Source organism: Lissotriton vulgaris, chromosome 1_1 (assembly GCF_964263255.1).
Source record: "Lissotriton vulgaris chromosome 1_1, aLisVul1.2, whole genome shotgun sequence".
Classification (NCBI taxonomy): domain Eukaryota; kingdom Metazoa; phylum Chordata; class Amphibia; order Caudata; family Salamandridae; genus Lissotriton; species Lissotriton vulgaris.
The window spans coordinates 1,912,250,214-1,912,264,463 of NC_141685.1; the positions used below are offsets into that span (position 1 = coordinate 1,912,250,214).

Here is a 14,250-nt window from a genome sequence, read left to right on the forward strand (position 1 = left end):
TCAATTTTGTGACTTTTAAGATTTTAAATAAGTGAGCATACCTTCTCCTTTTTATGCTTCATTTGAAGTTATTGACTTCTTTTAAACAAATGTACGTTTTAAAATTGTGAGTTTTTATTAACTATACAATAAACTAAATCTAAAAATCTATCCAATGCTCACCTCTGCTTTGACCCTTTCACCTTCACCTGACTTATACAACTCCCAGCCTTTACTTCAATAGCACCCCATTGCTTTTAGAGGCCTCTTCATACTTGTTTTCGGCCCACTTACTTATCTAGGACTTTTATTGCCTCTTGCCTTCCTGTCTTGTGCCCCTCACATCTCTTTAAATCACCTCTTCCCAAAAGCATAATAATCCTCTCCACCTCCCTCTCAGTCATCATTTCCCTTTGCAGGGCCCCTGGCACCCATCAGTCCCATCCTCCACATGGTTCTCCCTCCATCTCTGAACTCAGGCATGTCGGAGGTTTATAGGGGTCCAAGTCAACAACTTAGCAGGGGGCCTTTATAAGATAAGCAGCCTTTCTAACTTAAAACACACGCCCGACATGGTAGGAGAAAACTAGGACGAGTCGTACTGGTATTAGCTGTATTAGCTGCCTCTTCCTTAAGAGTGCAGCTTGGCCTAAAATATATAAATCGCTGTTACTGCACGAGCGCATTGCCTTGAAAAAGCGGGGGACTAGTGAAACCGAGCCCACCTGCCTCGACCTTGTGTCCACCTCCCTGACTCGATTTGTATATCTATCTACAACATCACTTCCCCTCACACTGCTTATTCTCTGCCTCCTCGTAACGCCGGCCACTCCCTCCGTTTCTCTCACACGCCTCTCTCCCCTTCTTTCTACCACCGCTGGAGCTGCCCTTCCCTGTCTTTCTCTGTGTACCAATGGAAGTGCTGAAACGTTTGTCGGGAGGTTGACCGTGTGGCGCCCTAAGAAGTTTGTTTAAATGCCTTTGTCTTAAATTTATGAAAGTACATTTTTCCATCCATATTTGCTGAACTACCATAGTTTTGGAAGCAGATCCAAAGGACATTTAATTAATTCATCCTTTACTTCAAGCATAATAATAGAGCACATTAATTACTCTTCTGCTTAGATGGAACGTTGAACATGCTCATGGAACAGTAGCTATGATAATCATCTTCAAAATGTCTAATGACGACTATTTAGGAGAAATAGTAAGGATTGTAAAGCAGGCAGTTATGCAATACTAAAATGCTGCATTTTAATTGGCTGTGCTGTTCAGTATGTACCAGGAAAATTGACATCCGGAAACCGACAAGGCTCATTACAGTCGCACACAACCCACATACAACTATGCCATGATTCGATTACCCTTGTCTTGATTCCATTAGCCCTGTCTGTGAAGTCGACAGAAAGATTAACTGGCTCACAGGATGTGCCATTTGAGGGAGGAATGCTGCTGGTTGAAACAACGTTATTTATTTTTCCATGGGTTAATCGTTCTGTTCAATGTTTTTCACCCTTTGAAAATCGTCATATTCTCTGCAGCCATCACTGTTTATGTTCCAGCTGCACGAATGTTCATAATAATGGTTTAACGAAATTGTTTATGTGTGTTACCTTAAGCATGTTGCAAGTCATCCTGTGTGCCTTGTTCACCTCCAGTTTTTTTGCTGACTGGTATAGGTGGTAACTGTCTCTGACTGACCTTGGGCTCTGCCTAACCAGGCCCAGGGCCAGTGCAATGTTGAGTCCATAGTGAAAACACACACATACCTGAGGGTACACTATATATGAGGGAACACTTATAATTTGAATGGCCTACCATTTAAGGCCCTAGTACATAATAGAGCAGCAGGATTAAATCTACCTATAGGTCGCTAGTATATAATAGGGCAGGGCAGTTTGAGGCCAGCAGCCCTTTCTGCAATTATATGTGTGCACTACCATCAGCATTGGCCTGGTCTGTACCAGGGCAGTGTTCTACCTTAAAGTCCATCTCCTGTAGGGAAATGGGTCACCTCAAAAGTTTTAGGATCTCAACACTCATCTGCATTAACCACCTGAGTGGTCTGTAGCGTAGTCTGTCTGAACCCACAAGTGAGTTCCAATCAAGTAGTACTAAGGCTTCTTCAGTGCTCAGACCACAGCAAATGCATCTCCCTCAATTGCACTCCACCTCTGTTCCCTGAGAAGTTACCTCCTACTAATGAAGTCTACAGGTTGGTTCAGGCCCTCAACATTCAGCTGTGAGAGTACCACCCCCACAGCATGCTTTAAACCTTTTGTCTATACAACAAATTCTTGGGGGAAGTTGGGTGATTTGCTCATGGGTGCCGTACACATGGCTTCTTTCAGAGTATAAAAAGCGGATGACATACATCAGTCCAGGTCACTTTATTTGGCTGCTTCTTGGAAGTCAGATCAGTCAAGGGGGCAACATTGGTGCCATATCACTTGACCAATGTCCAATAGCTGGTGAAACCCAGAAAGGCTCTCACCTCTGTCTTGGTTTCGGGGACTTGCAAGCCAGAACGGTATCATTCTTCAGGTGTAAGGGTCCCCACTTGCCACTTCCTACCTGGTGCCCTAAGTATACCACAGACCCATGCCTTATATGGCACAAACTGGCCTTGATAGTGAGGCCTGCCTTCTGCAGATCCTTCATCACTTCCCAAGTGATCTTCACATCTGGAACTCAACACTCCAATGCTATCCAGGTAGGCGACACTGAAATCTTCCAGTCCTGCCAACACCTGGCTGACCAACCTCTGAAAGGTAGAAGGGGTGTTCTTCAACCCAAAGGGCATTATTTGGAACTGGTAGTACCCCTCTGGTAATGAGAACGCAGACCTCTCTTTGGCCCCATCAGTCAAGGCAATCTGCCAGTAACCAGACGTTAAATAAAACATGCTGAGGAACTTGGAACCTGCAAGCCGATCTGTGAGCTCATCAGCTCTGGGGATGGGGTGTGCGTCAGTCCTGGTGATGGCATTGAGAATAGTAAAGCCAATTGGTATGTGGTGTCGCACTCTCCCTTGTCTGAGTGTCTCCTTTGTATCAGTGTAGGTGGTGCTGAGCTGGAAATCCTTCTGGGCACGAGGATTATATAGTCAAGTACAAATATGTGTGCTCTGAACGTCAGAACACATCACCAAGCTAGCACTCGATTGTCAATTTTCAAATTGTTCAAAAAATGTATTCAGAGATTATATACTTTTTCATCATCACATTGTTTTTTATTAGTTCATTGACTATTTACATCATAGTCCTTTCATTATTTTTCTTCATTAATTTGTGGTTCAGATTTGAGCCCAATGCATTTCGGGCACACTGCCCTTCATCGGGGGACTTTATAGCATCTGCAAAGTACATGATACATATGATCACTAATACATTATTCAAGCTATTGTTGCCACTCCACTAAATGTGTATTTGTGTACCGTGTATGAGCGCAAAAAATGATGTGACTTATAACTGAACTATTGTGTTTTTATCCGTGTAAAGGCATGTGCCGCCTATTGTGATCTAATGTACTCGTTTTCACAATAGTCTGTGCCATCGTCGAGAAACTGACCTGTGTTAGACGCTGAGTGTGCTCGTTCTAAATGAGAATAAACACAAAAAAATCAAAATAGTACACGCAAAGTAGTAATTCGTGCGCAGATCAACTAAATATAATAGGCACCAGAGCTCGCTGCAGAGTCTTACCGATAATGTAAACAGATCGCGGCTGTTTCTTGTGTTCGTACACGTCTTCCGGTATTCGCGAGAACTCGCGATACCTTCCTATGTTGTGATCAGTCCGGTCATGTGTGATAAGGCTAGAGAACAGACCTTGTTGCGTAAAAAACAGACTATTATGCAAGGAGTTATGCAACTTATATAGAAATTGGCACAAGGTATAAAACTAATGTCGGCGCAATATAATTCAAGCGTAAAGTGTGTAAATGAAACCAAGAAATGCTAGGATTAGGTAAACACCCTTTACATAGCTAAAAATGTGTATAAATGGAAGTGACAACATTCCAATATAGTACATGAAAAACTCAATGTGAATTCTATTAATGCTGATATATTCATCATAAAAACCAATGAAAGCAATGAGTGTGAGGCCAAGCTCAAGTAATGTCCCGCTTTATAAAAAGCAGCTTAAGTCCATCCGTTCATTTAACCCCTTCGAGTGAAGAGTACCTAAATAGTTGATCCAAAATATTTCCCTTCTCAGTAGTTGGCTGGTATTATCTCTTCCTGGTATTGTATCAACATTTTCAAGAATACAAAATTTCAATTGACTTGGGTTGTGTTTTGCCTCATTGAAATGTACTGCTATTGTGGATTTCATGTTCTTTAATCTGATGTTGCTTTTGTGTTCGATTATTCTAGTTTTAATTTTTCTTTGGGTTTTTCCAACGTATGATAAGCCACACGGGCATCTCAGCATATAAATTACATTGCTACTATCACAAGTTCCAGAGGTCTTTAATTTCACTGGTGTTCCCTTTGTTGGATGATTAATGATGTTCCCTTTAATTATTGCACTGCAGTTTCCACAATTGTGACAGGGTAATGTGCCCCTGTGTTTAGTTCCATCTGTAATCTTTTTTTCTTTGATAAGTTCTTTGAGATTTGTAGTTCGTTCGAATGCAAATCTTGGCTGATTACTAAAAATACCTTTGAGAATGCCATGGTCTCAACAAAAGCAAAGTTCAAGTGTGGAACCAGCTGCAGCCACTGGGCCGGCCCAAGGACTGTTGGAGGGCTATAGCCCCCTAACACCAGAATCGTGGAGATATCTTCCTTGATTCTGGCTTTGACCCTGTAAGTCAGTCTGTACATTTGTGTTTTACCAATTGACTGCCCCAAGTGTCCACATCATGGGTACACCAAAGGGTGACACTTGGGTCCAGGTAAAACAGAGTGGTAAACTGCCCCAGCAGCTGGTGACAGTCACTCTGCTGTTATAGAGTTATTGTAGGGGAGAGGTTCACGCCTTCTACTGGTCCATCATGGTCCAAACATGAGGTCAGGAAGAGGTTCACACTCCTGTCCCAACCGATCATCTGTTGCCCAGAGCATGTTCACTTCAGACAACTCAAAGTGAGGTTTGAGGTGGTTGACATATAGGACCTCCAAAGGGTTCCTGTGAGACTGCAAATTCACCAAATAGGGGACAGCACTCTTGTGCTCTACCATCTCAAAAGGCCCAGTCCACTTGTCCTGAAGAGCATATGGCTCTGCTGAGGCCAAGAATCACACTTTCTGGCCAGACTGAAACTACACCAGAGTGACCTTCTGGTCAAACCAGCATTTCATGTCTTCTTGGCTTGCCTACAGGTTCGCCGGAGTAAGTTTCCTGAAGCACACAGTCTGGTTTCTGAAGGCAAGCATGTAGCTAAATACATCCTGGGCTTTCTCCCAGCCTTCTTTCATCATATTTAGAGGTCCCCTTACAGGGTGTTAAAAGTGGCAGAACCCGAGTGACTTCTGTGTACCTCCCTGTAAGCAAAGAGAAGGCATGGCAAATGGGCTTCCCACTTACCCCATGGGGTCTGGCAGACATCCAATCATGCTTTCCAAGGTTTGGGTAAAGCTCACAACCAAACCATTACTTTCAGGGTGGGAAGGAGTGGCGAACTTGTAGGTTACACCACACTCCTTCCACAGAGACTTTCTATTCTGGGGTATGAAATTGATACCCTGGCTGGACACCACCTCTTTAGGGAAAAACACATGGAAAAAGATCTCCATCAACATCCTGCTCACCATGGGGGTTGTCATTGTCCTCAGAGGGATAGCCTTAGGGTACCACGTGGCATGATCCACCAAGACCAGTAAATCCCTGTTGCCCATGGCTGCCTTTGGGTCCAGAGGCCCCACAATGTCAATTCCCACTGTCTCAAATAGGGTGCTTACAACAGGGACAGGTTGGCGAGGAGCCTTACATCCCCTTCCACTCATACCACTTGCCTGGCAACTTTGGCAAGACCTGCAATGTACATCAGAGTGCCATCAAATTTGGAGGCAAAAGAAGTGAGTGACACTCCTTTCAAAGGTTTTGTCCTGCCCCAAATGTCCTGCCAAAGGCACGTCATGAACCAGCTCCAGTCGCAAGCTTCTGAAATGCTGGGGTACCACCAGCACATGGGATGGCCCAGGTTCAGCAACGTTAGGCTCAATATTCAGGAGACCATTCTCCCAGTAGATCCAATGTGATCCAGACTGATCATCAGCTGCCAGGTTTACAGCCTGTTACCACAAACTAACAAGAGAAGAGCATTCCTGCTGCTCCTTGCAGAAGTCCTCCCTGGTGGGACCCTTTCCCACTGCCAGGCTCAGGTATGTCCCCCAGTTTGGCCACTTGCTCCTGTGTAGGCTCTGGGGCATCCCCCTCAAGGTCAGCCTCTACCCGGACTATGGGCTCTTCCAGGGTGGGTTTCCCTCATTTTGGCAGGCACCCTGGTCGCTCTTTCAGGCTCCATGTCCTCTTTATCACCTTTATTGGCTGCCATTGATAGATACAGTAGTCATTCACATCCACTCAGGCAGTCCCATTATCTTCAAGTGTGACCTGCATTCCATCTGTTTCCAAGGGGAATCCTCCAGGTAGTTCCCTAAAAGACAGTCAACAGGCATGGTTGGACTACCAGCTACCTTCATGGAACCTGAGACCCCGTCCCCCACTTTAAAGGGAACAAGCACCACCTTACACAGGTGCACAGAGTTGTCTGCAGCAACTACTTGGTGAAAGGCATTGGGGATCACCTGCTCTTCAGACACTAGTTAACACCTGACAGATGTCATACTGGCTCCAATGTCTCTCAGAGCCTTCACCCTCCATCCATTAATGGTAACCCACTGCTTGTATTTCTGTATTTCTTAGTGTTCTCAGGCAAGGAGGTACCCTGGACCATCTCAATGTCCCCTATTGAGACAGTGGTCTTCTCAGCTGGCTCACACACTTCATTTGGAACCAACTCCACCCCAGTGCTACACTGACCAACACATGTGGCTGCACACCAATTGGTGTTCCCCTCTCATACGGCCCCCCTGACCACATGCATAACAGTTTTTTTATTTTTTTCATTTAATGCGAATTTATATAGCGCAAACTTTACCCGAAGGTGTCAGAGCGCTTTACATAAGAACCAGTTGCAAAACATAAGGGCTAAGAATTACATGCGTTACATAAAAAATACAAACAGATTTTTTTGCAAATGTACAAGATGTAAAGTCACACAAAGAAGAGACTGGTGATTAGAGTTATCTCTATATACATAGGGAAGGGCTACGAATGGATATGCTCTAAGAGTCACATAGGAATGGTAGAGAGTAGAAAGGTCTACTGCACATACTAGTGATTAGAGTTATCTCTATATACATAGGGAAGGGATACGAATGGATACACTCTAAGAGTCACATGGTAGAGAGTACAAAGGTCTACTGCATATACTAGTGATTAGAGTTATCTCTATATGCAGAAAAGTAGAGTTCCATTAAGTGGGGCCGGAGGGGGGATGCACCCACAGCACCAAGGGAGGGACAGAGAAGGGCAGGAAGGTGAGAGAAATGAGAGAGGGAAGCAGATAGTAACGAGTAGGACAGCGAGGAGTGTGTCAGAGGCAACAGGAGAGACAATAGAAAGGTCGCTAGGACAGAGGGGGAGGTCAGAGATCGTTAAAATGGCGGATCAGGAGAAAGGTAGAAGAAGAAGCGAGTCATAGGAAGAAAATGGCGGGGAGCAGAAAGGTCAAAGTCCAAAAGTGAAGGAAGAGGGCTGCCATAGCCAGCAAGTCCGGGGGGAGAAAGGCAGTCAGCAGCAAAATCACAGCCTCATCGTCCATGAGGAGCTGGGGCAGAGGAGTTCAATCCAGAGACCAGGGGTCAGGGAAGAAAGACCACGGGCCGCTCCAGGCCATCGCAGACGCACTCGCTGAGCAACATTGCTTTGGGCAGCGTCAACATGTCCTGGATGACTTCGAGACACCCGTGAGCGCAGCACACTCCGTTGAAGAGCTTGCCGCAGTGCGCAAGATAGCGGCCCACGGCGGCCCTGCAGCGGGCATCGCGCTCGCAGCGCCGCCGAGCCTCGGTACAGCCCAGCACGCTGGCCCCCGAGGCGCCGGTGCGCGGGAGGCAGTGCTCGATTGCGAGCTTGGTGGTGTGACAGCTCTCGTCCTTGGCACAATCGCAGTCCTCCAACGCCGGCCCGTACCGGGTCTGGTTGAGCTGGATGAGGGCAGAGATGCAGTGGTTGGGGCAACGGCGCCCGCGAGGAGGCGAGGCCCCGGAGAGGTCTGCATGCTGCAGTAGGACGGTCTCACACGCCTCGCTGTAAAGGCGGTAGGCGTACTTGCAGTCCGGTTACCCCTGGCACTGCAGCAGGGCCTGCCAGAAGATGAGCCGGCGCCCGGCAGCGGTGGCCCAACTTGGAGAGGACCCTCCTGTACAGGCTTTTCTACAATAGTCAATGGCATCTTAGCACCTTGGGGATGGTAATACCTATCCTGGAAACTGGATTGTGGCCCTCTTCAGAAGTCCTTCTGTTTACCCTTGTCCCCCTTACTCCTCTGCTAGGAACCCTGCCTACCCTTGACCCATGTACCCCTTGTGGACCCTTATACTGACCAAGCGGTCTGCCTCCACAGCAAGCGTCCTGGGGTCAGTAGGCCTACTGTCAATCAAGTGCTGGTGCAGCTCTGTAAAACTACTATTAGACAATTGCTCCAATGCAGTCAAATCATAAAGCCCCTAATAATCAGTTACCTCACTGCCCTTCAACCAACCATCCAATGCCATGCAGAATGAAGCAACATATGTAACTCACATCTGTGACTCAAGTTTCTTAAAGGCTCTGAACCTCTGGCTCTACATTTCTGGGGTTAAACCATACCTCCTTATCAGAGCCTCTTTCATAGTGAGGTACCTCACATTATCCTCATCAGGCAAAGCTAGCAATGTGTCCCTCTTCACTGCAGTAATGTGGTTCCACAGGCCTACCCCCCAGTTAATCTCATGACCCTATGGGACTGCATTTCTACCTCATACCCCTTAAACCATTGACCAATGTCATCCCCTACCAGAAAATCTCTTATCACTTCCTTAGGTGTATGTTCTTTTCTTTCTGGATGCACTGAAGACACACTGCCATCATTTGAACTGGGCACTCCACTCTTGGCTTTTATGCCCAGCTCCTTCAACCCTCTCTCATACTCTAAACGCATTTTCTTTTCTTCCATTGCAAGATTCTGATTTTCCATCTCCATCTTGAGCTTTTCAATCTCAATCTCATGCACTCTGCTCCTTTATCTGTCTTCCAGCTCCTCGTGAGAGAGCCCTTATGAAGAGACACTACTGTCAACCCTAGAGGGTACCCTTCATCCATACTGGGTCTGTCCCACCTGCCCATCCTGCTGCATGTTTTAGTCCTCAGCTTCCCCCACAGGTTCCTCTGAATACCCACTTGCATTTCTAGATTCCAACCAGGCCCTCAGTGCCTTGAAGCTCTTCCTTCCTGGTGAAGCCTCCCATATGGACTTCAAACTTTTTGCAGAGTGATTTCAACTGTGGCACCGTGTAGGAATACACCCTATCCTCCTTAAAATCAAAATCCACTGATGCAACTGAAGCTGCCTTAGACATGATGAAACTGGAAGTTCAAGACTTGGTAGGAAATACCCAAAAATATGAAAACAGCCAAAGAAGAAAAACAGTATCTGGTTGCGTAGTGGCCTGCTCTATTCAGTAGTGTACATAAATTACTGTATGTCAGGCACAAATGAAAACCCTATCCTCATTGCTGGCCACTAATATTAATATTTGGGGTTTCTAGTTGGCAGTGTTATACACCCAGTCCACGGAGGGCCCTTCCTTCTAGTTAGGCTGAGTAAAGTACACACCTAAGTTTGCATGTGCTCACTCTCTGTTAGTTTGGCCCAGAGCAGTCAGGCTAAACTACGGAGGCAGTGTGTAAAGCATTTGTGCACACATACCGTAACACAAAGTACGTTGGACGCATTAAAATTACAGGACAAATCAGGCACAGGGAATGTGACTCGTCAGTTCCTTAGACACGGGAAGGTGATGTGTTGGTTCCTTTGCTCCAGGGGAGGAGGACTTGTCGGTTCCTTACTGCCACACAAAGGAGGTAATGCGTTGGTTCCTTACTGGAGACGAGGTGATGCATTGGTTTCTTACTGCGAGGGGAGGTGATGTATCGGTTTCTTACTGCAAGCTCATGTTTGAATCCCTTGTTCAGGATGTTATCACTTTACTAATTTCTCACTTAGATCATGTGAATTCACTTTATCTTGGCCTCCCTGAATACTTGATAAAGCGCCTGCAACTGGTACAACATTAGGCAGCCAGGCTGATTTAGCAATAGCCTAGGAGGTGCCACATTACCCCCAATGGGAGAAACTTAATTGGGTGCAGGTGAAAGAGTTCTCTGCTTTCAAGACTGGATGCATCATTTTTAAATCTCTCCAGGGCATCAAGTTTATATCCTTTTGAATTCCCAAGTGCTCATCTTCTCGTAATTTGAGGTCCTGGCATCTCACCCTTCTGGTTACTCCCTCTTTTAGAGAAAGAGACTAGGAGGTTCTAGAGTGTCTGTATTAGCCTCCCGGTTCTGGAATTTTCTCCCACTTAACATCAGAATGACAGCCTGTTACTCCAGATTCAGACAACTCTTAAAAACTTGGTTGTTCATACACGCATATGAATGAGATACTTAGCTATTAGTGATGTTCCGTTATTCAGTGCCAAGATACTGGTTGGTGTATGTGACCTATTTAACTATTTTTAACATAACATAATAAGCACTGTGTCAAAAAATATTTGGCACACAGGTGCAATGCAGGACAAGGTGTGGAAAGGTGATGCGTTGATTTTTCTAGGTGCACAGCAGGTCCTGTATTGGAGTCAGAGAAAGGGTTTCGGACTTCGGAGACTCTATGGAAGGGACTCGGGCTGTGGCAATTTCGTCGGCCATGGACAGGTACTGCTTCAATATTTTCAGCCTCACCATAGTGATGCATGAGTTTTTCAACCGCATGGCAGCTTGCGGCTTGAAAAACAGCACTGGAAGGGTGATGCATGGCTTTTCAGGAACAGGAGCAGCAACAGCAACACAAACTCCAAGGGCCCAGAACTCGGTTTGGCACCACAAGGTAGGTCAGCACTCCCAGTAATGGAGTTCGGGATGCTGCAGGTGATGTCTTTTTTCTCTGAGACCTCTTAATCGGAGGCAAGCTCTACATCAAGCCGTTGTAGAATCTTCTTAGGCAGGGTACAGCAAAGTAAAAGTCCAGTTCTTTCCACTGCCCGCAAACAAAAGCAGCAACTGAAGGCCAACCCCAGCCAGCACCACACAGCAAAAGCGGCAGTACACCTCCTGTCAGCTCTTTCACTCTTCTTCTTGGCAGGGTCCTCTTAGTCCAGAAGTGCTCCAAAGTTTTGGGGTCTGGTCCCTACTACTTATACTACTTTAATCCCTTGAAGTGTGCAGGTTTCCAAGAAATTCTCTTTTGCTTCCTAGAACCAGGTCTTTCCTCCCTTGTCCAGCCACACCACAAGGGGTGGAGACAAAATTGTGAAAGGCAGACACAGCCATATTTAGATGCCAGTGAAAACATGTCCCACTACTCCAGCTCAGGAACAGCCATCAGGCTATGCAGGGCACACCTCAGCTCTCTTTGTGTGAGTGTCTGGAATGAATGTACAAAGAGCACCTGTGAGAATGAACCAGATATTGATTCTACAAGCAGGCAGTGGAGCACAGAATGATAAAGATGAAAATGTCCACTTTCTAAAAGTGGAATTTTCCTACACACAATTTAAGAACCATCTTCACTAAATGATGTCTTTATAAATTCTGACTTCAGGGAACTCAAACTCGAAATCTCTATCTCTTCCCAATCAAAGGTTACGTTGGAAAATGTTACAAGGCAGCTCCAATGAGAGAGACAGGCCTTGCAGTAGTGAAAATAGAATTTGCGAGTATTTCACTATCAGGACACGGAAAACACATCAGCATATGTCCTACGTTTCACATACAGTGCACCCTGTTCCCAGGGTGACCTTGGGCCTACCTTAGGGGTAACTTACATGTAATAAAAGGGAATGTTGGGGCCTGGCAAGTGAGTGCACCAGCCAGATTGACATGGCAGTTATAAACTGTGCTCACAGACACTGTAGTCACAGGTATGAGACACATTTGAAAGACTACTTGCATGGGCGACACAATCAGTGTTGCAGGTTTACTAGTATCATTTGATTTTCTGGACCTGGGCACCCTTAGTGCACTTTACTAGGGACCTGCCAGTAAATGAAATATACCATTCAAGGAGAATCAGTTGTAATAACAATGTATAATGGGAGCACTTGCACCTTAGCACTGATCTGCAGTAGTAAAGTGCCCAGAGTACCAAAACCAGCAAAAACTAAGTCCAGCACACTTTATAGAAAAAACAGGAGTTAGAGGCAAAAAGATAGGATTAACCATGCCAAGGATGCCAGGTTTAACACAGAATATGTAAACTAGGTAGCTATTTGCAAAACACATCGTTGTTGGGTATATTTGCTCTATTTTGTGGGTGTACAGTGTCCCTGATATTTTAACAATAGGATGGGTCTATTTGAATAGTTGAGAGGAAGAAAAACGAACATCATTGTGTTCAATTGTCATTAAGAATAAAACAGGAATAGACTGAATATGTAAGAGATTCATGAATAAGTGGCAACTAAGCTTGGAGTTGATCACAGTGTGTCAAGGTAGGAGCAAAGGAAACATGTCAGAGTGTATGCTTTTAAATCTGGAGACAGATTGTGTGTGACAGAGCCTAGACATATTCAAAAGTATATCTTAAGTAGGGGGATAGGAGGCAATGAAAAGTATTATGTTACAGATAAAGTAACAATGGTGGAATGTGAAAAGATGAGAAAGTTTGGTAAAGTAGTTTTTGCCCTTTGTGATGGAGGGAAATGCATTGTGCCATGTATGTCAGGTTTTGACAGTGTCCAGTAAGGTATGTGATAGTCAGCTAGATTCATCATAGTGCCGTTTTGCGAGTCCTTAATAGGGATTATTAAGGAATCGCTATTAAGGACTTGCAAAAACGGGATTCATGTAGGAATCGCTAAATAAATTGTGATTCCTACACATTCCTTATTTGCGATTAGCAAATTGCTTATCGCAAATAAGGAATAACTCCCCATTCATTCCTATGGGCCAGCCTAAAGGCCCATAGGAATGAATGGGGAGTTATTCCTTATTTGCGATTAGCAATTTGCTAATCGCAAATAAGTGGAAGGGTTGAGATTTTGATCAATACCTTATCACCATCGATCTAAAACCCCGTTCAGGTCGACTGAATCTTTATTGCCTGTCATTGAGGAAAGAAGGTGCATCTGTCACCAAGTTAGCTCCCCCAGTAAAGGACTCTGCTTCGAAGGATCACAAACAACTTCTAGCTTTCAAAGATTTATTATAAGTTGCAGGTACAAGCATCTCAAGATGAGATTCACCAAATACACGGGCCCAACTACGTACACGTGTTCTCTGAAAGCCCTCAGACGAACAACGGAAACTATCAATACCAGTTCTAAAAACAATAGTGCCGTTAGCATAGACACGTATTGAAATCTATCGCTCATTTACAGGCGGAAGGAAAATACAGGTTAGGCTTTCCCTACCCTGCTCTAGATGGTATCCCTACTTAACCAGGTCTCAACCTATCAAAGGTGTCAGCAGTGAATGACTCCCAAAGGAAGCCACCCACTCTCGAACTCTTGGTGAAAACCTATAGTTCTCCAGTCATGACCCCTCTCTGCCTACCCATCCGCTCTCTAAAGGGTCCTCAGGCGTCTGCTCTAACTCCACCCAGGGGTGCTGTCCCTAATACAAAAATACAACAACATTTAGGACGCCCCTCGTGAGACGCCCCATCACGTGGTGTAGCTTCTGGCTTTTTCCATGATGAGGCCTTGTGGTTAGAGTCGACCTTGCTTCTCAGACTCGTCTCCGGCCCGCTGATACCCCCTAAACATTCCGGAACCCTCCTCCATGTCTGGTCCATTTCTTGAACAAGCTTCTATTCATTATTTTAATAATTGAATACCCCCTTTTCTCTTACAGACAGACATCTGCAGCCTAATCCCAAGTCTCATGGCTTTCCAACCACATTGCAACATTCCCCGACCCAGACTAATACGTATAAATCAACATTTAAACCTTTCCAGCTCTACTACATTTTATAGCCTTCAATTTCTTCTTTAA

At 45.3% G+C, this 14,250-nt stretch overlaps 1 pseudogene; it reads right to left on the reverse strand.

Moving 5' to 3' along the window:
* Window positions 1-7,856: 7,856 nt before the first annotated feature.
* LOC147751380 (growth arrest-specific protein 1-like) lies at window positions 7,857-9,238 on the reverse strand (annotated as a pseudogene).
* Window positions 9,239-14,250: the final 5,012 nt, after the last annotated feature.